The 26,595-nt window shown below is 36.8% G+C and overlaps 2 protein-coding genes across 2 annotated transcripts in view; one reads left to right on the top strand and one right to left on the bottom strand.

The window, feature by feature from the left end:
* LRRN3 (leucine rich repeat neuronal 3) overlaps window positions 1-15,687 on the bottom strand; it is a 34,967-nt gene extending 19,280 nt beyond the window's left edge. The window contains exon 1 of the mRNA XM_056340694.1: window positions 15,139-15,687. The gene's annotated coding sequence lies outside the window, so the exon portion shown is untranslated. The remainder of the gene's footprint in view (window positions 1-15,138) is intronic.
* Window positions 1-26,595, top strand: part of IMMP2L (inner mitochondrial membrane peptidase subunit 2) — a 477,314-nt gene that overhangs the window by 214,577 nt on the left and 236,142 nt on the right. The gene's annotated exons all lie outside the window — the stretch shown is intronic.

Here is a 26,595-nt window from a genome sequence, read left to right as displayed (position 1 = left end):
AAAATTTCTTTCCCTCTATCTATCTCTCTCATATTTTTCATATATTTCTTTTGTCTATTTATTTATTTATACCAATACAAGCCAAACCACAAGCAGGATTTTGTTTAAAGAGGACAATTTTTAGACGTATATATTTATATCATTAAAAAACAGTATTGGTTTCTATTGGATGTGTACTTAGAGCAGGTATTGAGTCTGTATAAGAACTAAAGAAGTAACATGGAGAGCTACCACTGACTTGAATGCTTACATACAGATAGATTGTACAACATGCAACCTCTGTGCTATCGAGTGGCTTTCCATATCTGTACCTAGTGTGCCTAAATGTAATAAAATCATTATTAATTCTCATTAATTAATGAAGGATTTGATACACTCAAATAACTACTCTGAGTATTCCTTGGTAGAAATTGTAGATTATCTAGTATTTTGGTCTAGTTTTACTTTTTTTAATAGAGATGTAGATTGTGGTTTATTGGTATTTACATCCCTGGTAATTGTTTTGCATCTCACTATAAAGAACTAGGCTGAATACATGCATAACATATTAGAAATGCCATTAAGCAAATGATTCTGAATTAATGTTTTGCCTCCCTATGCTATGCAAAATAAATTTTCCCCAATTAATTTACAATTGATTACTCTATATTGTGCCCCAAGGGAATGCAAAAAAAGTCTGTTTATATGTTCCCTGCTATTCTGTTTCTGTAGTCTGATTAAACCAAGCATCAAAAGAATAATTTATTTTTTGTATTACTAAAGGTAAATTATTTTAAGTTGTAAGAATCTAATCATTTGTGTGTGTGTTTTTATTTTAGACTAGCATAGCATTGCACCTGAATGTATTGTGTTTATTTTTTTATGTCTGTAATATTTTTTTAAAGTATATGTGCTTCCAAAGGGAAGTGTGTGCTTTTGACATTTGGACTGCCCAACATACTTAGGTATATGTGGTATGTATGAAATTAATCTGTTTCTCTTAGTCCAGTTCACAGACATTTCATAAGCCTTCATTAATGTCTGAGGCACTTTTAGTTTGAGTTCTTCCCGAAGCCTAAATACAGAATTAGCCTCTGTTAGCTTACCCTCCCAATCCAAGAGGTTGCTGCTACTAGACCTGTTCACAACTTCTAACCTGTTCAGGACTCCTACAAGTGCTGTTGTTTTTCTTGTCTATCTAATACTGTCATTTGCAGTTTTAGCCAAATGCCATCCTTTCTAAGTTTTCCAAAATCCCTATCCCTGATAACTGCACAAAAATGTATCTGGGGTTGTTTTCTTCTGTCGAGCTGTTCCTCAGTTTTTGTATTTTTTCCCAAGGCACGTGATGGTATCAAAGAAATCCGCAGACAAGTAACATAGGCAGAGCAGCATTTACTGGTTAGAGCTTGTGAAAATAGCTAGCAGGAAGAATATTCAAACATACAAATGCTTATTTAAATACGAGGACTTTTTAAGTTTTGATTATTCTGTTTCAGGTACAAATTTAGAAATATTTTTATTATCTGAAGGGCACAATCATTTATTTCGAATGAGGAGTCAAGATTTAACAAAGTCTTTTCCTCTGTTCTATCCAAAAATATGTTCATGTAGAAACCAGAAAAAAAGGCACTGGGAGATGGGAAAAAAAGCTGAAGATTTTTAAAATAGCTTGATTCCTATCTTGACCTCTAAACTAGGACTCCTGGCTTGATTCCTGCACTGACTGCTCAGAAAAAGTTCTGTCTCTAGGACCTGGGCTGGGGATCTCTGGTGGACAGAAAGGCCTCTTCCAGACTTCAAAAGCTAAAGAATGACAGCGTTTTCCTTCAGGTGTGTTCAGGAATGGCTGACTTCAGATGGCTCCCTTTTCAGCCTGCTGGTTGTTTTGTACTACTATCACAAGATATCTCATAAATTATACAGAGCCTGGGCACATTACAAAGAGTTAATTTCCTTCTGGGGAGGGAGGGCAGATCATGATTAACTGTGAAGTGCCTTAATTCTTACTTTGAACTAAACGTTAACCTTTAACAGATGATAGGAATTGGAGATCTACCTTATTATTATGCTTTGAAAGATGATATCTCCTACATCATTAAAGAAGTTTTGAAAGTTTAGTTTGTTTGGTAAAGAAATCTGCTACAACTGCAATAAAAAGAGAGTGAAGAAAGCAACTGTCAGGTTGGACAGGGTATACATTTTTCTACATACAACTCTTGATCTTTGTTTTTAATTTACACATAAAGCAATAATGAAAATGAAATTGCAAAAAGATACATGCAAAATATATACAACTACTCTTTCTTTAATATGTTTTCTTAAAATTTTGAGAAAATATATGTACATGTTGTGACACGTAGTTCCCAATTCTCTGTGGTGCTGAGAGATCCTGATAAAACTGCACAGCATTATTCTTCTATAGGCTGCACTGGATCTCAGAAATAAACTGAGTAACATGTGGCAGTTGCTAGGGTAACCGTTTTTTGCATTTTGCAGAAAAAGTCCAAGAATAAAGCACATGTTAATTGGCAGTGTGGAAAGCAGTATCATATACAGTCTCATATTCTCAATTTCTTCTTTCTGGTTTTCGTCTATAGTATTTACATAACAATGAATTAGATCTCTTCAGCTTTTACCTTGAGTCTCCCATACACTTGTATTTTGCATGGCTCAGGAAGTCATTTAAGCATTCAGCTACTAATCTTGAACTGGGTTTTTCCCTGTCAAAATATCTATATTTGCTGTCAATAACATATAGCTGTGGTTGCTGTAAGTGCTGATCATGTTCTCTGGGTGTTATTATCAGGTCACATAAGCAGAAATGAAATTGAATTTTAAAAGTTGTCCTTTGCACTTAAATACGACTTCCTGTAATTCCATTAAGCATCTATCTTTAATATGAGTATCTGAGTGAAAAGCCAGCATTTAGAAAGATGAGAATTTGTGGTTCACACAAGAGTCCAATTTAGGGCCCCAATAGGAGCTCTTATTAAGGCAAACATTTTTGTGCTTGTTTTGGAAAGAATTCTGCAAGTTGTTGCATAATGAGAAATGCATCTTTTTTATAAGAGGAAATAATTTTATAAGATATAATTAACATTTTGATTTGAATTACATTCAAATGCTTAACCACTGTGCATGGCAACAAGCAGACTTTGTAAATGTAAAGATCATAGCTAAGAAATAGTCTATAATACTATGTTGGTATTATTTTGGTGAACTGCTTGGTACTTCTAAAACTTCTTTGTACTTCATGCTTTTGAGTTAAGAGTATACTTGTGTTGGAATATTGATTTAGAGAGTTGATATAATACCAGTGATTAATATCAGCAATATAATTTATGTTTTCAGAAACATTTTTCTTTAAAAACATTAACAAATTACAGCTTTTACTCATAATAGATAACAGAAATTAAAACCGTCTGTACAAGATGGTTTCTAATATGAAAAAAATACTCCCAGGGCTTCCCAACCCTTCCTCTAAATGTAGTACTAAGTAAATCTCATTACAATGGTTAAATGAACATTTAGAACTTAGAACTGAAAGGGCTGTCTTATGTTATTCACTGATAACATTAGAGCAAATCCTGGAATTTAGTGCTGCAGCTTATTTTTGTCCTGATTTACACTCCATGGCTTCAGTAAAGTTACATATAGTATTATAGCACAGTTCTAGGTTGTCATCCTTTGCACATTGTTGTCTTCTTTCAAAGACTAGGTCTAAAAATGGTGTTCATTTAATCATCTGTAAAAGGGTACTCTAAATTTTAGACGACTTTAATTGACCAGTTCGTGTTTCTTAAATTACTCTGGTAGAAGTAATTACTGAATGAATCTTGATATTGGAGATAACTACGAGAAACTCAGCACAAATAATAGCTGCAAACTAGCAAGATTTCTCGGTGGAATCACTTGTCATGAAACTCATTGGAGTTCACATATCATGTGAAGTTTAAGTTTTTTACTTAAAAACATGTAAGTATATTCACTACATGCAGTAAAATACCACTCTAGGAAGTGAAAGCCAAAGTTTAGAGCTTAATATGAAGTGGTTATTATGCTAATTCTAATTCACAAATGCTAATACTGTATTTTCAATAATGTATATAAAGCTGTAGTGTATTCAACCCTGGATCTGTAGAATACACTGAACACCTGGCTGAGCAAAACCACACAGACTACAAACTAAGATGGTAATGTTTCAGGGAATTGTTCTCATCTCCTACTAGAAAATGTTGTTTTCTGTTATCTGAGTAAATATAGCATGTTATTTTAAATTTTTTAAACAAGCTAGGAGGGCATTTAAACAGTTTTTAGTATCCTGCTGGGATGTGGTCAAATTACTCTTCTCTTGGTAGGTAACAGCAAAGCAAATATTGCCTCGTGACTAAAGGAGTTTTATTTCCTTTATAGCTGCTAGCAATCTATCAGACTGCCTGCCTTCTCAAAATTTCAACTCCATACTGCTGGCTCAGCTGCTAGACTCAAAACATGTAGCAAGACAGATTGGACAATGCCTTTCATCTTTGGTAACTTCTTAATTGCTCTCATCTGATGCAGTCATACTAAGACATCTAAGCAGGCGCTGATGAGGACAGCGGTGCTGTAGATTGTCACCTAAGACACCTCTGACAAAGGAGCAAACCCGTCTACTGAGAGGATCATAGCATCATGGGATAGTCAAGTTGGAAGGGACTGCAGGAAGTCACTAGTCCAACCTCCTGTTCGAAGCAAAGTCAGCTGCTATGTCAGACCAGTTAATGGAAGGTGAAATCAGACTTTGGAGTTTCTCACTAGTTGCTATGCAGGATTTATTTATCTTGCCCCATGACCATTCCGTTTCACGTAGTTCAATGTTGATTTTTGTCTGTGTGGATTCAATAGTGTACTTTGATATGCCAAGCAAAATTTATTTTTAAGCAATGCTAATGCGAATGTATTTTTTATGGAATTGAACGTTTTCCTCTCCTCAGCCCTGAGTACTGATTACTCTTTATCTCTTCTATTAAAATATCTACATTTCAATTAATGATGGAATAGATGACTTCCAAAAATTTACTCGGAGTTTCTGAAAGTCTGGCAAACCCCCACATGCGAGATTAAACAGCAGTGTACCATATTTATACCACAGGTCTTACAGACTTACCATTGAGTAGTTGTAGATAGATAGTCTACAGTCTCAACATAACTCTTACTGTTTCCCTGCTGTGTTTGTGTAAAGCATGTATAGTGTGTGTTTATATAAACCTTTTATCAATTTGTCTTTATATTTTTGTAGTATTTTCAATGTCTTTGTGCTGTTGCTAGGGCTGATAGAATGACATACCAACACAAGACATTGTTTGAAAAACTGATATATAAAATAATTTTAAAGTAAAGATTACAAAGACTTAATACGCATTCACTCGAGGTAAATGGAAAGACTTTTTTCTTGCTTTCTGTGAACTTTTGGTAAAACTCAGAGACTGTTAGAGCAGTGATGAAGAATAACACTTGAAAACCAGAAAGTTTACAGGTTTTCCAACACTTAAAAGAACAAAAGGTATTTCCATTTGGAACAGAAAGCTAGGACCTGTGTCGGCATAACACCAAGTGTGCCTACTCCAAGTATGTGAATCTATATACTTTGCTTCAATTGATATGACCAAGGATACTAAATGTACTTGAGAATTTGGACTATGTATGGGTAATTTAAAATTTCAGCAATTAAATCTTTGAATTTGCATGTAATTTTACTTCTCTGTTGTAGTTACAGTTTATTGTTAAATGATACCTATTGAAGGCAATGTTTAAATGCCTTAAAAAGGTACCTGGATCAGAGAAGCCTCTGAAGGCAGTGGGAACACTGACAATTATCAACTTTAAAATGTAAACTTTATTAGAGGAAGTTATTTTATGTAAGTACCTAAATATAAATTGAAAAACTTTACTCTGACTTCTACTTTCAAAATCCTTAAGACAAATACATAGTTACAAGGCAATGCTTTATATTCTATTTGAATCAATACTTTTCCAATGAAAGCACAGATTTTTTAATTGGTGAACCATATAAATAATACAGTCCTTTCTAGAGCAGCTTCTTAAATGTAGTTGTGAAGTGATTAGTAACTGGTATAAGAGTAAGAAATTACACCAAATCATAGAAACACATATAGGAATAAGTACTATAACTTCTGTCTTTAAAATGGAGCAACAAATAATATAGCACTACTGTAATTAACAATGAAAATGTCCTTAATGTCCTTTATGTAGACATAAAATGTCCTTTAATGTAGACATTAAAGTTTATCTTCTTCTTTCAAATATCTTTTTGAAAAATTTAGTAGAAAACGCTATATTTTTTCCACAACATCAATGGCTAGTAGCTTGAGAGCACAGGTCAAAATATGTAAATGAAATAATTGAGGGGTTTTGGGGTTTTGTTTGTTTGGTTTCTTTTTTTCCCCATTTCTTTTTTATTCCCCAGTATGATAATAATGATCATGAACAGAACAGAATTCTTGAGACATGCTAGTTATAGGTGAATGGAGCACTCTTTAAGGTTAGCCACACTATAGTGTTAGACAACTTTTTGATAGTCTGGAAAGGATGCAGCAATCATGTGAAGCTCTGAGTATCTGAGGATCACATTATGTTTTCTTTTCCAAGGGATATAACTCATTAACGGGCAAGAGAAAGGTACATGGGTCTAGACTAGAACTGGAGAAAATAGAACACAAATCATGAACAGTTTTGCATTTAATTCTAAGTTGCAGGTTAGTCCCTCCTCTGAATGTTCGGGAGAATTAAGTTAAACTCTTACTGGTAATAATGTCAGGAATAGGAATACATATTTGATGTCCATGCTGTTCAGACAAAGCTTTTTATTTTCCTCATTTGTCATGTAGACATAGAAATACAAAATAAATTTAGTTGCATATATATATATATATATTCTAAATAAATTAATTATGGCAACTCTTAGAAATAAAATACACACAATCTTTTCCCATTTACTCATAGGTGATAAAATGGCAATGTAAACATTGACATCTTTCATGGCAAAATGTTTATTACAGGCAAGTGAAATATAAATAGGAGGAAAAAGTTACATTGAGAACCAAATGTTTCCCTTTTGAAAGATTATTTTAATACCTGTGGGTTATATTTCAAGGTAAGGTGCATATTAAAAATTGATTATTACATTTATTAAAATTATTGAAGATTTAATAGTACATATTAAATTTTTGCTTCTCCTCATCAAGACTGATGATACGCTATTCGTTGTTTCTGAACATTACTGTTTCCTCACACAGGCAAACTAGAATGCACACTTGCCAAATGTTTGGCATAATTCTGCTTAATTAAACTCTATTTGACCAGAAATTGAAAACTAGGTTTGTTTCCAGTGTCCTTCAGAGTGTAGTACTTGAAAAATTACCTAACCAACTTTTCTAGGCAATATGGACTGTGATTTCAAGGCTTTTTGTAACTGGCTAGGTAGATTTCCGTTTACTGGAAATCTTGTTCAGAAAGTTTTGGGTCTCCACCTGTATGTATAGTAATTAAGATTATTTTAAACAAGAAGAAAAGTTCTCAAGGCGATACATTTCCCTTTTACTTTGCGGCATGAGTGGAAATGAAGCAACATGATCAAATTTCTAGATAGAAAAATGATGAAAACACCAAAAAGCAAAGACAAAAAGCATTTATGAATCCTTTCTGCATCTGTTGACATCGATGGGAATTTGGCCATTTACCACAAATGGAAGTAAAATTACACTAAAAGATGGCAATTCTAAGAGCCATCTGTGAAAGGTTTCTGGATTGTTTTATCTAGTATCGAAATTTGAATGGTAACAATTTCATTTGTTTGTTTTTAGCTGATAGTTCTCTTATAATTACTTTTACGCAGAACTCTGTTAAAACAGTGTTAATTGGAAAGTGGAAACAAACACAATAAGCAAAAAATCAAGAAGGAGTAAAAGGTAACTATTTCAATTGAGGCTTCCATAATGGTTTTGACCCAGCCTGGTTTAACTGAGGTATTTGAACACATCAGAAAGCACCAGCAATACACAATATCACCAGCTTTAGAGGTACAAGAGAGGACAATTTATGCTTTAGTACCTGTGGCTAGTGATGCAAAATTATAGATATTCTGTGAGTTGTAGTTAAGATTTTCTTTTATTTATATCTTAAAGTTGTTTTAAAATACCTTTTGCACTTTTTTTTTTTTTTTTGTGGTTAGCAGTAACAGAATGTATGTTATAAAATGAAAGTGTACCTGTTAACAGAATGAAAACTGGTATTTGCTTTTTTTTGTGCTTTGAAGGCATGGAAGCATCTGTACCAGTGTGAACACAAATGCATTGGCTTTCCTGACTGCTGCTGAGATAAAGCAGTGGTGACGGTATGGCCCAGGTATACTAGGACTTGTTCTGAACCATGGGTTCTTGATAGCAAGTTTAGGTACAAAAATGTACTATTTTACAGATAACACCACTGAAATATAGAGGTAAGTTCATTGTATTAAAATTGGTGTATGCACTAATATCTAAGGGGATTGTTTCCTATCAGAGTGAGTATAGGGTTTGTATGATGCGTGTCCAAACATGCCAGTTATTCTTGGGTCTGTGGAAGTGAAAAATGTAGGACTATTGCTGTGCAGTTCCACAGATTGACTAGCTGTTCTTTCTGCCCAGGAAAGGTAGAATTCAGCAGCTCAGCTGCTGCTCTTGGAGAGCAGAGTACTTTTCCTCCTTATGTGATTTTGGAGTTTGGAGTTTAGAGTCACCCTCTCTGCTAAATATCCCTTTTGTCTTTTACTGCACAATAAAAAGGAAATGACTAAAAATGTATTTGTCTGACACAATATTGATGTCTGGATAATCTATATCAAAGCAACATTCAGAAGAATATGTTACCTGAATTATACATGCTGGGTGAAATTGCTATTCAGACAAACATTTCTAGCTTCACAGATTATTATATTCACAATTACTTCATTTTGTCTTCTCTCTCCTCATAAGGATACCTCTATAAACTGGTATAATGGTCATTAATCATTCCATTTCTCTCAAGTGCTCTAGAGTTTTAGCCTTGTATTTGGGCTTACCAGCAAGTCACTGGACAAACAAATTCAGATTGGGTAGTGAAATTACTGTGTTCTGGGAGTGTCATGAAACAGCTGCTGTAGTCTTAGCTACCTTTTTTTAAAGGTAACATGGTGCATCTTGTGTAAAAAGAAATATATATTCAAAAAGGTGTAATGCACTGAATATATCTGGGATAAACTTGTAGTGTTATGCTTAGAGGATAACCTAAGTAACTCTGTTTTGTTATAAACTGGTATTGAATGGTAGTTGTGCAGATAATGTCCCTCAAGCTACAGTGGTAATGGAGCACCACTTGACTGTATTTTTATTTTATTTATAAATTCATTGCATTGTTGCTGAAATATACTTTTTGCAGTGGGGAGGGAGGAAATCTTTTTAAAGCACTGCCTGATTTCTGTATGGCACACGTGAAAAAGAGCAGTTTCATATTGTGCACTAGGTTTGTTGTTACACAGGGAAGAGGTTTTTCTGGAAAGCTCAGCTCCCGTGCGAGCCTTAGCCAGAACAGGCTCTCCTGCCTTGGCGCCTTCTGTGACCTGCAGCACGGAGCCAGCTGGTGTGGGGAACTCAGCAGGTAATCTTGCACTTTGGTGGAAACACTGTGAATTAGCTCACTGTTAAGTGTCATCTGCAAAAATTGCTGATGCTTGACATGACCTCTAGAGAAAGCTGCTTTCCAGAGGGGAGAGAAAGTTCAGGGGCTTGGGCGAACTTGGCAACAGGAATGAGCTTGGGGTGAAGAAACGAATGTCTCTAGTCCTTTGATTTACAGCTACTGTGACACTTGCTAAAATCTGTGAGAAAAGTCTCTCTTTCCACATAAAAATTATTCCTGTCAAGATGAACAATTTTATTAGGACTTTAGGTACAGAATAAATCACATAAATGTGATATAAATAGGGATACGTATAGATCTCTGTTTTCAGCAGAGATGTGCCACTATTGTAAAGCAGGAGACATTTGTGTTTATCCTTATTCAGGGAACAAGTTAAACATTTGCACTTATTTAAGCACCTCCCAAGTCAGGGATATATTTCTCATGCTGTCTTGAATAAGGATGGCTTTTTTTTTAGCACCTTGATGACAGAGCTAACCAACCTGATTGTCAGCTGTGGTTTCCTCTAACCTCTCAAGACTACAGTAGAAAAGTCCTAGTAATGTCTGGCCATCACATTGCCTTTGTAAAGACTGTTAGGAGAGTCATCTGCTGTCATCCAGGATGATGGCTATTCTATGGTGGTTGTAAAAATACCTCAGTGCACAACTGCTCTTCATTGCCTGTTCTATTACCTGGTGTTTATTCATGTTTATTATTCTGTACTTCATTCAACAGGTAATTTCTGAAATTGTCTGGTCCATAGACAGAGAACTGTATTCAAAATCTCTGAGGGGTTTTTTTGGTTTTTTTTTTTTTTTTTTTTTTTTTTTTTTTCCATACTGGTAGCCAGGGTACACCTAAACTTAAGATTTTTACCATTCTTCTAGAGACTTCATGATATTTCCTGGCAGAGTGGTTGTTTGCATGACAAAACCCATCTAGTAAAAGACTCTAGGGGTAATACTAATAATCAGTAGATATTTTGAAAAAAATATTCCCTGTAGCATTTTATTCAGCTTTGCAGCATTTACCTCTAAATACAGATGCTTATGCAGGGAAGGGACTTCCAAATGATTTCTTTTCTGCCAATGTTGTCAAAAAGCATTTTCCACTTTGAGATTGTGGGAGCTGAGAGCAAAAAAGAGGCAAAATTTCTTCTTTGCTCTAATTCAGAGGTCAGTTAGAGTTAGGCTACTGTTTAAATTTGGGGCAGATATTTTAATGAATTCCAGAAATACAGCAGCCAAATAGAAATGATGGGAACACAGAGATCTTATTTCATATTTCCTTTGAATTAGCCTGTTACTGCTTGTGGCCAAGCAGTTACAGCGAATAGGCAAGCTGAAAGAGAGTGAGTTTTATTGAGATAAATCTTTTTGTGAAAAAGCATTTCTAAAAGAAGGATAATTGTTTCAAGGATACACTGTATAAGTTTGTGTTTATGAAATTAAACTTTCTGTTAATTTTAATGTCTTTACGTTTGTTTGTGCTTTGCAGAAAACCAGTAAGCAGGTTTGGGAATGCTAGGAGTGAGAGCATATCTGTAGTTTGTTCTTCCAAGCAGTTTGTAAATTAAAGCTAAGAAATCATAAAATAGAAGTAAATGAGCATGGTAAATATAATCCTATTTATCAAATGATGTTTCCTTTGGCTCATATGACTAGAACATGTCTTTAAGTATTGAGAGAAGAAAACTTGCACATTGACTATCTTTTTTATTTCTTTGCTGTTTTTTTTCTTATGATTGATTTATTATACAGCACCATCTTCCATGTATAAAGGATAGGAAATCCTGCTGGGAGAGGGTAACTGGATCAAGAAAAATTGTGAAAGTAGTTTGTATTTCACCCTCATGAAAATGCTCTTTCTCACCAGGTGGCACACTCAGTTACTCCACAAAGAACCCAAAGTGGAATAATTTTATTGACATCTATCTGGATATTTCTCTGGTGCAGATGAGTATAGCTCCATGTGCTGTGCTAATAAAACTGTATCAGTTCAGATCAGCTGAGAGTATGAATTTATTGCGGAAACATTGATGATATCATTTACAGACTTTGTGTATGACACTGAAGGTCATACTATTTGTTTAAATAAAGTTCTTGGCATGAAGAATATTAAGGAAAGTTCTTTATGAACAATGTCATTTCACAATAATGGCGTTTAACAGTTTGTAGACTGGTCAGTTGAATAAGTAAAAGGCACAGTAATTCGTTTTACAGTTACATTACAGTTGTAATGAGAAGTATTGATTTTTCTCTTAATACTAATGACCTTTCTAATGACATCTGTCACTGCTATTACTTCTCAAATTCTACTGGCATTTTCCCTTCAGTAAAGTAAAGGATTTTAATTGCTTCTTGTAATGTTAGAATAAGAATTAATATTCCTTTTAAAGTAATATGAGGTCTTGAGGACTTATTCTGTTAAAAAATAATTAAAAATTTTAGAAGCTCTCCTGTTTTAGGTCTTCAAAAAGAGTTCCTTGAGCCCTATGTGTGAAATCAGTTTCTCATTGTCTGTTTTTGCTAGGTGATGTTACGTGGAGTTTGTGGAATTGAAAGTGGAAGAGTTTACCAACACAGTTTCTGAGGTCTCTCTCAAGAGTTTTGTTTTCCTTCAGCTTTTACTATCTGAAGGAAGGCTATAGGAATGAACTAAAACATTGATGTACTATAACTCACTAAAACCTTATGCCTATAGTTCAAAAATGGCTTAGTTGTTTCTTTGTGGTATTTTTTCTTTCAGAAGTAATATAGAGCTTGTCTTGAAAAACTCTTCTGTTTTCTACTGCTTATCTTCTGTTGCTTTAGGTGCTCTAAAATTTGGCTATTAAACACCAGCCATTTAAAGTTAGAGTGGTTGTCACCAAGCAGCAAAGCTTTAGGTTTACTTGTGGAATTATTATTAATATAAAAAAGATTAGGGGTAAGACTCAAAGAAAGTGGCACCAACACTGCTAAATGGTTTGCTCTCACTTGCAAATGATTTTGTCCTCTAGTCAAGGAACAAGTGATCACAAGTGATTTTCAGGATGTCAGTATGTTCATAAGTTGCTCATTTTTGATCAGTTAACAAGGATTGTACATGGTATTTTTGACTGCATTACAGGTAGCAATGTTGCCTAGCTGATCTTGTCTAATTCTGGTGCAAAAGAGAAATACTCACCTACTTCTGGGTACTCCAAACAGGCATGATGTGATGTCATGGTCAGATCTACCTCCCTGAAAGGCGGTACTTCGGGGTTGCCATAACAACATCAACCAGTCATTGTCTGACACTACAACATTATTGCAGGAGCTTTGAGGGAGTATTAACCAAAATACAGTCACCATACATTTGACTACTTTGCTATTTAAGAATGTCTATGCTGTGTACTCAGACAGTGCATCTACAGCATATTTTCTCTGTACATGTACAATTGGGAAGACCACTTTTTTTGAAACTCTTTGGCATATCTATAAAATATTTTAAAGTAGCGCATTAGAGTATATGTGGCAAAAACCAATATGCATTACTGTAAAGTTATGCATATTTACTTATTTTTTGCATTAAAAATGAGTAGGGATAAAGATTCAGAACAGCTGAGCATGTACTGTGGTATATAGGAAAAGTTTCATCTGAGTAGTCCTTTGCATATAGCATGAAAAGATCAGAATCAGGTTTTCTCTCCTTATTGTATAGTGCATTCTGTAAAAATCCAAGCCAGTAGCTTGAAATTCTTGTTTTAACAGCTAAAATGCACATGCAATGTAGGTGAAAACAAGATATTTAATTGAACCCGAGATTGTGGTTCACACAATAAAATAAGCCAGCTTGCTTTAAACAGATTTCATAGACCATCTGAAATAGAGGAAGCAAGCTTGCCAATAGCAGGAGCTAATGCTTCAATACCTTTCATTTTGTACTCTGAAAAGGAAACCTCTTCTTAAGCTCATTCATTTTCCAGAGGGAATATCGAATGCTGTGGCATATTGTCAGAGCTGCTTTATTGTCACCATTTACAAAGGTCACCTGAATTAATTGACTTCTTACCATACATATTGTTAAGCTACCCGTTTCCTGACATTTATGGAAAGGTGGCAGGCTTACGGCCATTGGCTATCTGTTGATGGTTGTTTCACAGTGTTTGTTTCTCAAAACACAGTCACTCAAAAATTTCAAGCAAATAATTGTGTTGCTGTACAGGAACAGATTATTTATAATGTTCTCCAAGGTATACGGGAGTGAGGGGGTGGGGGAAGAAAAAGGGGTAGGAGAAATAATCTATATACTGAGCTGTTTTTAATACAGGAATAGTACTCTAAAAAGCAAATAAAATCATGCAGGAAGATGCAGGTTGTATTTTTTCACTTTGAAGCAAGCATTAGATAGCTAACCTGTCTTTTTCACGGTGTAAAGTAAAATCTCTCTCTGGCTTTCACTGATGCATGGATCACAGATCCATGCTGATGGACTTTACTGAATGTGTTTTCATCTGAACGGATACTGAGGTACTCTTATACTGCATGAAAGAAATTATATACACATGCATAAACACAAACACATTAGTCAAGAGCAGTGCCAGCATGGAATTTTATGTTGATTAAATTGGTTGAATAGAAAATTACTGTCTGTTTTCTAGCCTTCTGTATTTACTGCCCCCTCCATCTCCCCCTGTGTTGGGTTCTTCTCTTTCTGAATAGCAGTGCTGGGCAAAAACTCCTAGACATGTGAAAACAAAGACATGGAAAGCAAAGGCAAACAGTTCTGAGCCTTCCTGTACTAAAACAGGCAAAGCTTTTGTAGTGATGGATTTGAACAGTCTCCTTACATGAAAATATACTTTAGAGGCACCCTGCTGCGATCCTGTTAATTACCAAAGAAGATTAGAACTCTTCTGCTTAATGTGATCCTTTTTACCTAACGCATCCATTCCAGCTGCACCAGTAATCAGACATTCACACTGTCCCTTCTGACTGGAAAGGGGATGTTTTTAAGTGAAGTCATTTGCCACAATCCTTAAGATGTAGTCTGGCAGAAATTCAATAACTGTTTGTGATATGCTCATTCAGCCTCGCTGCTCAGTGGTTTTTAGGTCCTGACATAAACAGCATTTCCCTTAATCCTAGCACTGGAGAAAAGAAAGGAGGCTGTCCTGTATCTTGTTTTATTGGTTTCAAAACACAGAGCAACTGTGTAATTTGATTTTGCATCTGAAACACCAGGGGAAACGTCCTCCCTTTATAATTTTTTATCCTTTGATGTTCTTTCAGGCTAGCAAATGCACAAATCTGATACTCTTGCAAGCATATTTAGATTATCTCTGGCACAAACAGCAAATTACATTTGCGTTTCCGTTCAGAAAGTAAAACGTGAAAATACGCTAATAAAATAACTTTACAGAAAGAAGAAAGGGGAAAGAGTTTACAGGTTGAGATAAAAATCAGGATAAAAGATCGAAAATAAAGAGGAACTTACCGTATAAGAGTAGTTTCAGAGCTGGAGTTCTTGCATCTCAGTAATTTTGATTCTGTACTTCAGGTAACCACATACTTGTATTAAACCCAGAGTCTGAATAGATGTGCATACACGTATGTCTGTGAGTCGGTGTGCGTGTGTGCGCCTAATGGTATATCATACAAAGATGTATCTATTGATATCCTACAACATGCGAGACTCTCTGTGCTGCCAGCTGAGATCACTTACATTTGCCAGAGCGCTGTTGCTGCCTGGCTGGCTGAGGCTCGCAATCCAGTGGAGGGCGGGGAGGGGGGAGAGAGCAAGAGATGCTCGCTAGCCGTTCCTATTTCTCCTTGTTTCCATGGTGGTTAGTGGTGCATCAGTCACCCGCTCGGCTGTCACACTGACATGGTGCTGCCTGCTCGGCGGTCATTAATAACAGAGCCCCTTCCACTCCCCAGAGAGCAGCCAATGCCTCGGCGTGCCCAGATGCCGCGCAGCGTGCGTGGCTGCGCCAGCCTGGTTGGCGTGGGAAGCTGTCTGTTACGTGACACTGCTGCCTCGGCTACGGGTACATGAAACAAGCCTTTGCACGCTTCCACATCTCTTCCCATTTGTGGGAGTTACAGGGCATGCTTTGTGTTTGTACGGAGCAGCTCAGGAGGTTGAACACCCACCCCACGCCCACCCCCACCCCCCACCCCCCTTTTTTTTAAGGCTATATAAGGATGCTTTCTGTGCTCTAGAACAACTTATTAGATACCACTGAAGTTCGGCAAAGGCTGCTGTAGTTCAGAGGATACTGCATGTTGAAACCACTCAGGAAACATATGTCATGCCCGCCCCACCCCCCACCCCCAGTTTTGGTGCTTTTTTATTAAGCTTAAGAAAGAAAATATTTTTCATGCTCCTTCTTTTCCAATTTCTATCAAATATTAAATTTTATTGTATATGTTTATCTGTAAATGTAAGAGCAATAATACATCTTACTGAGAAATAAAAATTCAGAATAAACTGAGGAAGGGGTTGCTTAAATAAAGTCAGTTTCTTTCAGTCTCTGTCTACTTGACTCTCTCTTCTGTGGCCATCTAATTATATAAACAATGGGCTGCACAGATTTTTCCTTCCCTTCCCTCCTTCTTCCTTTCTTTCTCCCTTCTCCCTTTGTGCCATACCCTTTTGTGAAGAATCTTTTTTCCTGTTTATTCTGTATCTGTGAACAAGTGGTATACAAACTATGATGGTTTTAAAAATTGTAAAATGCTTTGTGATTTTCTTTTGAATTTAAGGGAAGTATACACTGAAATACATCATACTTTTTCCCAGATATACAAAACAACAAATGAGATAGATGTTGTTAGTAAAAGGTTTTTTTTTTTTCATACATACTGTTTTATATAAAGGAAGTTGCTCTGTAATAGAAAATGAACAATAGTGAAATACAAGGAGTTGATTATCAACAGGTCAAAACGAAAATGTTGGATATCTTACAGGAATTCAGCCCTGACTGAGGCAGCCCACCCTCTAGTGGATCGAAGTGAGATGCGGTTCTCTTTTCATGCTTCTGCTTTGAAGGCTCAAAGTCCTGTCTAATAATAGTATGAAAAAATTCTGAAGATTAGCAAACAGTGTAAATTAATGTACTTTTTGTAACAGCAATAGCACCAGAATTCTGTTATGAAAAGGTTACTATTTTATGAACATCATATATAATTTCTATTCAATTTGAGTCGGAAAGCATGTGCTACAATATTTTTTTTTTATCCTGTAAGAAAATTAATTTACACTTCAAAAAAATCACTTTTTATGAAAAGTGAATTAAACTAATACCAACTTCTTGAATAAATTTGTTTGTTATAATTGGTTAGGGCAAATTTTGCAAAATCAGTCCTGTTTGACTCACTGATACATTGTTGTGGCTGTAATAAAACAGTTTTCTGTTTTATTTATAAGAAGCTTCCTCAAATTTTTAAATAGTGTATTTAAACTAAGTATAGGGAACAACATTTTAATTTTTTTAAAGATATCTGCTGTTCTGTTTTCACACAGCTGAGTGGGACTGTCTCATACAGGAAGTAATGACACGTAAGTGACAGACTGCAAATAGGTAAGATACTGTAGGGTGGGAGGAAGGCCAAGTGCCGCTTTCATTTTCTCCCATTTGCTTATTATAGGCATTACATTTTTTTCTAATGTGCGTTAAAGAGGTATAGCAGAAACAGTTGGGGCCAACCCATATTTGGTTACCTTTCAAGTCTGCTTGCCTGGGGTTGAGACAGGGAATGCCTCAGGCCAGGAAGATGTCATGTCACCTTTCTGTATCTTCAGGGCTCATTGGTGAAGCCGTGAGTCTCCCTTACTCCCGCAAGGTAGCTCTTTGAGACTCTGATAGCACTTAATGTTCACCACCAGTAGCTGCAAATACAAACCATTGTACATTTCCCAAAGAGAACCTGTGAGCCTTCCTTCCCTGCTGCACGTGACAACCACTGTCTGATGGAACAGTGCTCAGGGTGTGTTAAGAAGCACAACCCAAAGCTGGATTAGTAAGACTTCTTGCCACGCTACCCCCCCCACCCCCACCCCCCCACCCCCCCCCCCCGCAAAAATGGGAATCCTTCCTGATCTTATGATCTCAGCCATGTGGCTAGTCACACCTATCCCAAACAAAAGATGTAAACCTGTGCTACAGGGGTGCTACGGTGCGTAGAGTAAGAGAGAAGAAAACTTTAAAAAAATTTGGAAAAATTAAAAAAAAAGGAAAATGTTCTCTTAAAACCAAATAAATACTGCTATTTCTCTTATCTCAACCAATGGAGATACAGAAGTTCTGGGGAAAAGGGAATAGGTAGGGTCTACCATTGCCCTACATGGCAATGTACTCACTGTTGTTCATTCAAAATCTGACTTTCTAGTTAACACGCGAATCATGTGAAAATATATTCAATGATTTAACATGTGAAATTAAGATTATAGAAGTGCTTCATTTTGGTTGATTGGTATGGACTATGTAATTAGAGGGCTAAATAATTAAATCAGCTAAAGTATACTTGCATAAAGAAAGTGAGTTCTTATGATAGGCTATATATGCAATTAAAGTACCTCCTTGATAGGCATACATTTACATATTAGTTAAAATGTTATTATATCATAATAAAGTTCTGTTTCATAAAAAGTGAAATAATTCAGTTTTTAAATTTAGCTAATGCTAAAGAGTATGTGTTTTTTCAAACTATCTGCAAAAGAAAAATATCTTTTATAACCAATACAATTATCATGATTAAGTTTCATTAAGTTATTTTCCTGCTGATTTCAGTGTGATGTTTGGTGGTTTTAAAATAGCAATGTAATCTATTTCACTAGAATTATATATATATAGCTTAATGGGTTACAGGATAGAAAAAAAAATCTCAGACTGGTATAGAGATGATGAAAGTAATGTAGGCTAACTCCAGGTATTTATTTAGCATGCGTTTTATCTTTTTACTGTGGGCACATGAAAATAAACTAGGTAATTATTTGTTTGTAGTGGACAATTAATGGGATGTATAAAAAACTTAGTTATAAAAATACAGTGGTTGGTTCTGGGTCTGCATTTTACTTAAAACTGGAAGAGGATTTCAAAACTTTTTCCTTTTTTCGTTGCATAGAAAGGTGGAGCATCCTTGGGCTTTAATATCCTGTGGGCTTGTGGCTCAGGGAATTAATGGTGACCATTTCTAGTGTTTTTAGGCTTTGAGAACACAGCTGTGTTTAGAATGCAGCAAGTATAGTTAAAAACTGAAATAAATACTATGCAATTAAAGAAAAAAACCACACCAGTATTTGATTTAAATTCAAAGATAACACACGTTATATCAGAAATGGGCAATTAAAAAAAATCTTTTTAAGTGCATATCCGTACAGATTATGTCCAAGTGTAAAAGAGCCAACACTTTTTGAATATCTTTATCGCTTATGACTACACGTGCCCCGGTCTTGGTTTCTGAGGCACTGTAACTACAAGGAAGAGGGCTGCGTGGTGGCTCTTTGCAGTTGCTTCTTGTAACCCTTAGAGTAAAAAAGAGAGGAGCTGGTGAGCTGGTGTTTGACAGATTATTTCTCACCCGTTCTGTAATGCATACCCTTAGTGTATCTTCTGTGTGAGGTGCGGGACGTATTCCTTTCCGAGTGAAGGTCTGGATTTGCTCAGATTCAAAGAAATCTGTCTTGTGGCATCATCAGTTAACTTATTGACTTATTAATTATTAGCAGGTTTCATTGCGTGATTTGCCCGGAAGAGAGAAAAAGTGCCACTGCTTCATGTAACCCTGTTCTGCCAGCATTTTCAGTGCAATGTCATCAGCCTGACACTGTCATGGACATTTTTAGATATGATGGCCACTGTTGATATTTTACTAAGGGCTATGCTTCCATACAGATAAGGAGTAACTTTTATTAACGTGTATCCCTCTGAAACTGAGTCATGTTTTCAATGATAAGCAAAAGCAATACTTCTAGCTCTATTTCTTGTCTTTTTTGAAGATGCAAGTCTTATTGCCAATGAGTTCAGTTTCTAAGTACAGTTGTACTTTATAATGGAAAGCATTATGCACAGATTACTTAACCTGCTACCAGCTTTCTTTTATGAGATCTCAGAGTTAGTGGTAGGATAGAGGTAAAGCAGATGGAAACAAATGTAGGCCATGAACCTGTAAAGAATTTCACATAAGGAAAAGTTCACATCTACACAAAGCACCAGCTACTTCATTGAAAGCTATGTAGGTAGTAGGTGCTGTATGACTTAGCAAAATCTGGAACCGTGTAGTAAAAAGAGCCATACAGCACAGGCCAATTCAGTCATGTGCGATGGGGATGAATTAAAGTAGTGGCTATAAGTTTGTGCTTATCTTGGTGATCGAGGGGATTTTGCATATTCCAGCAAACTTGCCTTTTCACATAGTAACTATGTTCTATGAAACAAAGGACAAGATTCCAGGGAAGAGCTGTAACTTCTTTCCTCATAGGTTCTAGAGCTGTAGTCAGCCTTTTTCAGGAATCACCTGAGGTCTGACAAATCTTAACATGTTTTATACCTATTGGGTTCAACTCAGAGTTCTGTCTGGGTTCTTATAATTTTCATCCCTGGCTCTATTTTAATAGGAAAGAATCTCTGGCATACCTTCAGCATCTGGTGAAAGCTGGAAGTGAGTCACACATAGCAACCACAACCTCGCTATGCTGTGTAGGAATCTTAATGAAGACAGAGTAGTGAAAAGCAGCTAGAGAATCCTTATCTGCAGCTGGATTAGGTAGATGAAATATGGGATCTGTAAAGAGGCTTTCAAGCTCAGTGTATGCATTTCATTTTAAAAATTGTTTCATTTCAGTATGTTTCTGTCCTACTTGTGACATTTCAGGTTTTTTGTAATCTACAGTAATTGAATATAACTTACTGGAAACTTCTCAATGGTGTATCTTTAAGACTGGGATCACATAATCACAGAATGGTTCAGAGTTCAAAGGGACCTTTGAAAATTATCTAGTCCACCCCCCCCTGCTAAAGCAGGTTCACCCAGATCAGGTTGCACATAGTCATGTCCAGATGGTTTTTAATATCTCCAGGAAAGGAGACTGCACAACCTCTCTCGGCAGCCTGTTCCAGTGATCTGTCACCCTCAAAATAAAGTTTGTTCTTATATTCAGGTGGAACTTCTTGTGTTGCAGTTTGTGCCCGTTGCTTCTTGTCCTGTCACTGGGCACTACTGACAAATCTGGCCCCATTGTCTTAACACTTGCCCCTAAGATATTTGTATGTATTGATAAGATCTCTTCTCAGTCTTCTCTTCTCCAAGCTAAACAGACCCGGCTCTCTCAGCCTTTCCTCATAAGGAAGATACCCCAGTCGCCTAATCATCTTCATAGCCCTCTGCTGGACCCTCTCCAGTGGTTCCCTGTCTCTTGAACTGGGGAGCCCAGAACTGGACACAGCACTCCAGATGTGGCCTCACCGGGGCAGGGTAGAGGGGGAGGATAACCTCCCTTGACCTGCTGGCCGTGCTTCTCCTAATGCACCCCAGGATCCCATTGGCCTTCTTGGCCACAAGGGAACGCTGCTGGCTCATGGGCAACGTGCTGCCCACCAGAACACCCAGGTCCTTCTCTGCAGAGCTGTCTTCCAGTAGGTCAGTCTGTGCTGTGATTGGGGTTGTTCCTCCCTGTGTGCAGGACCCTACACTTGCCTTTGTTGAACTCCATTATGTTCCTCCCTGCACAACTCTCCAGCATGTCCATGTCTCGCTGAACGGCAGCACAGCCTTCTGGTGAATCAGCCACTCCTCGCAGTTTTGTATCATCAGCACACCTGCTGAGGGTACGCTCTGTCCCTTCATCCAGGTCATTGACAAATGAGTTGAACAAAACTGGATGCAGTACTGATTCAGCTGGCTATGAGCCTCCAGCTAGATTCTGTGCCTCTGATCACAACGCTCTGAGCTCTGCAATCCAGCCAGTTCTCAGTCCACCTCACTGCCCATCTTACCCACACTTCTTGAGCTTACCTATGAGGATGTTATGGGAGACAGTGGCAAAAGCCCTGATGCAGTCAAGGCAGAGAACAATCCACCACTCTCCTCTCATCTACCCAGCCAGTCATTCCATTGTAGAAGGCTATCAGATTGGTCAAGCACAATTTCCCCTTGGTGAATCCATGTTGAATGTTATTGATGACCTTCTTTTCCTCCACAGGCGTAGAGATGACACCCAGCACGAGCTGTTCTATCACCTTCACAGGGACAGAGGTGAGGCTGACTGGCCTGTATTTTCCTGGGTCTTCCTTCTCACTCTTTTTGAAGACTGGAGTGACATTGGCTTTCCTCCAGTCCTCAGACACCTCTCCTGTTCTCCATGACCTTTCAAAGATGATGGAGAGAGGCTTGGCAATAACATCTGCCAGCTCATTCAACACTTGGGGGTGCATCCCATCAGGGCCCATGGATCTGTGGGTGTCAGGTTTGCTTAAGTGATCTCTAACATGATCCTCCTCGACCAAAGGAAAATCTGCCTTTCTACAGACTTCCTCTCTTGCCTCCAGGGTCTGGGACTCCTGAGGGCTGGCCTTAACAGCAAAGACTGAGGCAAAGAAGGCATTCAGTAGCTCCACCTTCTCTGTGTCCTTCGTCACCAGGGCACCAACCTCACGCAGCAGCAGGCCCCCATTTTCCTTAGTCTTTCTATTCCTACTGATCTCCTTGAAGAAGGCCTTCTTGTTGACCTTGACATCCCTCACCAGATTTAATTCCAAACAGACTTAGCCTTCCTTGTCACCTCCCTGCATGCTTTGACAGCACACCTGTATTCCTCCCAAGTGGCCTGTTCCTTTTTCCACATCCTGTAAAGTTCCTTCTTCTGTTTGAGTTTTGCCAGAAGCTCCTTGTTTATCCATGCCTATCTCCTGCCTTCTTTGCATAATTTTTTACTCATGGGGATGCATCACTTTTGAGCTTGGAGGAATTGATGTTTGAATATTAGCCAGCTCCCTTGGACCCTCCTACCTTCCGGAGCCATAACACATGGGATTCCTCCAAGCAGGTCCTTGAAGAGGCCAAATTTAGCTCTCCTGAAACCCAGGGTTGCAATCCTACTTATTACCCTGCTCCCTTGATGCAGGATCCTCACCTCCAGCATCTCATGGTCACTGCAGCTAAGGCTGCCCCCAGACTTCATATCCCCAACTAGTCCTCCTTTCTGAAACACAAAGTCTAAGCACACCTCCCCTTGTTTGCTTCTCGACTACCTGCATCAAGATGCCCTTGTTGAATTCATAATGATCTGTCTGTTGCTCGTGGGACCTAGTATGTGCATGGAATATACCTTTTAGTCTCATGGCAATTTTAGCTATTCCATATCTGAGGTTGATGAAGAAAATGGTGGCAGCAATTATATGAATATAAGGTCTAGAATTTTCACCCTGGTTGGACTTGTTGTAGTTCTTATGGGTGGTGGTAAATCTTGAAGTTTCTGTTCGTATAGAGAGGACTTTCTACATTTCTTTGCTCATATCTGTTTTTGTTTCTATGGAGAATTAACTAATATTTTATCTGAAACATGTTTACCCTTTTTTTTGTTAACACTGCTCAGTGTGGCAAATAGTATATGATCAGGGAGAGAGAATTCCTTCTCCAACTAATCAATTTTTTTAACTTACCCACTTTCCCTGGTAATGTCACTTCTATTATTTTAGGTATATATGCCAAGCCTCCATGTGCTTCTCAAGGGTAGAACTTCAGACTTGATATTTTTTACCTTTTTTGATGAAACTAAACAAACACTATGTTTGTTACATTTTATTCTGTTTTAATATTAAAAATAGATAAACAGCAATTGCAGTTCTAGATTATTTGCTTTTAACTTTGCACAAGAGCTATATTGCTGGTTTTGAAATCTGTACAGCCATTAAGCTAAATATTAGAACTAGAATGTCATGTTGCTTTTTGGTGCTTTTAGTCTGAGACTGAGTATTGCGGTAATTTTTCCATGCCATGAATAGCATGAAGTTATCTTGGTGATGATAAGGAATAGCATGGATATGTGCAGTGTGTTCAGAATATCATTACCACATGACAGTTTAAATCAAATACACTAAACTATTGGAATGTGATGGGTACTGAAGTCAAGTTCTTAGTAGTTTAGTTACACAATTTCATTTTTTTCAACTTGCAAATCTAGATAATTAATTAAAAGGTCACTGGAACATACAACATCCTTTCTGATTAAAACCCAAACTATTTAATTAGGAATGCAGTAAATGTTTCCCCTTTCCTCTGTAATTTGACTGCCAAAACCTGTGGGTGCACATTAGGTATTTTTCTTTAAATACAAAGTTATCTTTACATTAATAAGTTTGGGGTAGAAAGAATCATATACATAATGACTTACTGGAGGAGGACCTGTTTCAGAAGCTTTTACACAGTTCCCATTACTAAGGAAACCACTTATTTTGTCTGTGCATGTTTTGAATAGATATCTCATTTGAAGTCTGGTGCTCAAACACCGAGGATTGCATTATAGCACTGAGAGAGGCAAAGGAAACAAAAGAGGCATAAACCCACTCCATCTTTAAGGAATACAGTCTAAGAGTATTGTATTAGATGCTTGTGAAAGTGTACATATCTGCTTATATTTGAGAGATGTATATATATGCATTTTGATTGTTTTGTTCCTACTAAAAACAAAATGAAAGTATTGAAAGTAAAACAGGGAAAGCAGATGATGTTTTGTCCTGCACTTTGCATGCCTCTATTGTAAGGACACTTGTGAAATCTGGTGTATGCCATTTAGGTAGCATCAAACATGAGTTCTGATTTTCGTTTGCTGAAATGAAACATGGTATTAGATTGAAGTAGGAAGAAGTGCCTATCCAATGATAATAGCTAAAACAAGGCTGAAGCATGGCTATGCATTCAACAGTTGATCAAACCTTTGCTTGGAAGGTGAGTCTATTTTGGCTAAATTTCTCACTTAAGTTTAAGACATGAATGCAAATGCATACCCAAACATACTTAGATTATAGTGGAACCAGCACATTTCCCCCACATGAATAACACATGTATTCTGTGCTGACCAAAAACCTACATTATGAACTGAATTTAAAACCCCTCTGTTGGCAATTGTGTATGCTCAACTGATATGCTCAGAAACAAAAGGTTTTCTTAGTACAGCAGATTAATCTGGTTTGACAGGATATGATTTTAAAGTATAAGTATTTAAGTAACTCGGAACTGATTCCAAACTATTTCTTACAGATCAGAATTGTTCCTAAATAAGCTGGAAGTTTCAGAGAGATGTAGAAATCTAACAGACTGCCAGAGAGCTGTAGGGAAATTAAATATGTGGCCAATAAGTGTTCTTATTCATCATGTCCAATATATGAATTAGTTTATCAGTTAGTTTTACTGTCAAACAGGATAGAAAACCAAAGACAAATATGGAAATTCCCATTTTTAAGGCCTACAAACCCCATGATCCTGTAGGGCCATGTGACAGCAAAACCAGTACTACAGAAAGTTAATTTCCTTTGAAAATAGGAATACATTCTATATTTTGATTGTCTGTTAATGCAAGTTTATTTTGAAACGAAGAACCTTAAATCATCAGCAGTTGATATCTGATATGTCTGATGAATAATTATTCTTAATATATATTGCATAGTTCACATGTCATTTTAGGTGGCAAGGGATTACTTTTAAAGCTAATATGCTTCGAAGGGATTTGTTTGGTTTTGTGTGCACAATTAATAAGCAGCCAGTCCCATATAAATTTTCTTCTTTAACTCCTTGACTTAAATGAGAGGGAGAATGACAGCTGTGGTAAGGCTGACATGTCCTTGGCTTGACTTAGTTGTATAATTTTTGATGAAATAAAATAAATGTTTTTAGATTACACAGAGATAACAGAACTCATTTGTCTCAGCTAAGAAATATCAATTTTTTAATATTCCAGAGTATTTGTGTTGTTTCAGTCCTTTACTGGTTGTGTTTGCTTTCTACTGTCTTACTGCAAGGATTCATAACATGTCTTAAGGTATACTAAAAGCATTGCTATTCATTATCCTTAAATTTATGCTTGCAGCAAGAAATAAGATCTTCACTGTTTGGTAATAGTGACAATTTCCTTTACAATGCAGCTGGTATGTTTCCAGAAGAGTGCATTCAGCCTCCAACTCCCACCAGTATTATCAGAAAAGAGATTAAATCAATATTTTTTATAAAATAACTGGGACTCTCAGAAAAAATGAACATCTGTTTTGGTACAAGAGTGTCAATTTACCTGGTGAGGATCAGGACCATTTAATACTGAGAGACTGAAGAGTTAATGACTGAATTTGTAATTCTTGTTGACAGAGAAGAGGAACCAACATTTTTTAATAACTTAATTTAAATATTTGGGTTAAAATATAATATAAAATTAAGTAGATAATATAAATAATAATTATAGTGACATCACTGTGAGGAGGAGGCAAAGGACAGGGAGAATAGAACAAGAAAGGAGGTTTTCCCACAATATGCAGCTCAGAGGAACACAGGAATATCATTCAGAAAGGCTGCTTGAACTTTAATAATAGGAATGGGATTACACTCTAAATAGTCCACGATGAAAGGTCATTTGGAGCCAATAATGTAATTTTGCTGTAGGTTGTGGGCTTATTACTTAGAAATAACTGAGGAGGAGAACATATCTCTGTATTACTGGTCGATCAAGAAGTATGAGCTGACAGCATGGCACAGCTGTGAAAAAGGCAAATATGGTCCTAGGATGTACCAGGAAAATTATTTCAGTAGCAGTACGGAAGCAGTAGCACGTTGGACACCCCATTTAGAATAATTCATTCAGTTGTGGTTTTGTGCTTGAAAAAAAAAAAAAAAAGTGAACTCAAACTGGAACACACGCAATTAAATACTATTCAGATGACAGTGGAGCCCACATTACAGAGGGGTT

The sequence above is a fragment of the Falco biarmicus genome, chromosome 5, assembly GCF_023638135.1.
Source record: "Falco biarmicus isolate bFalBia1 chromosome 5, bFalBia1.pri, whole genome shotgun sequence".
Taxonomy (NCBI): domain Eukaryota; kingdom Metazoa; phylum Chordata; class Aves; order Falconiformes; family Falconidae; genus Falco; species Falco biarmicus.
Note: the sequence above shows the minus strand (reverse complement) of the source record. Positions and strands in the feature narration are given on the sequence as shown.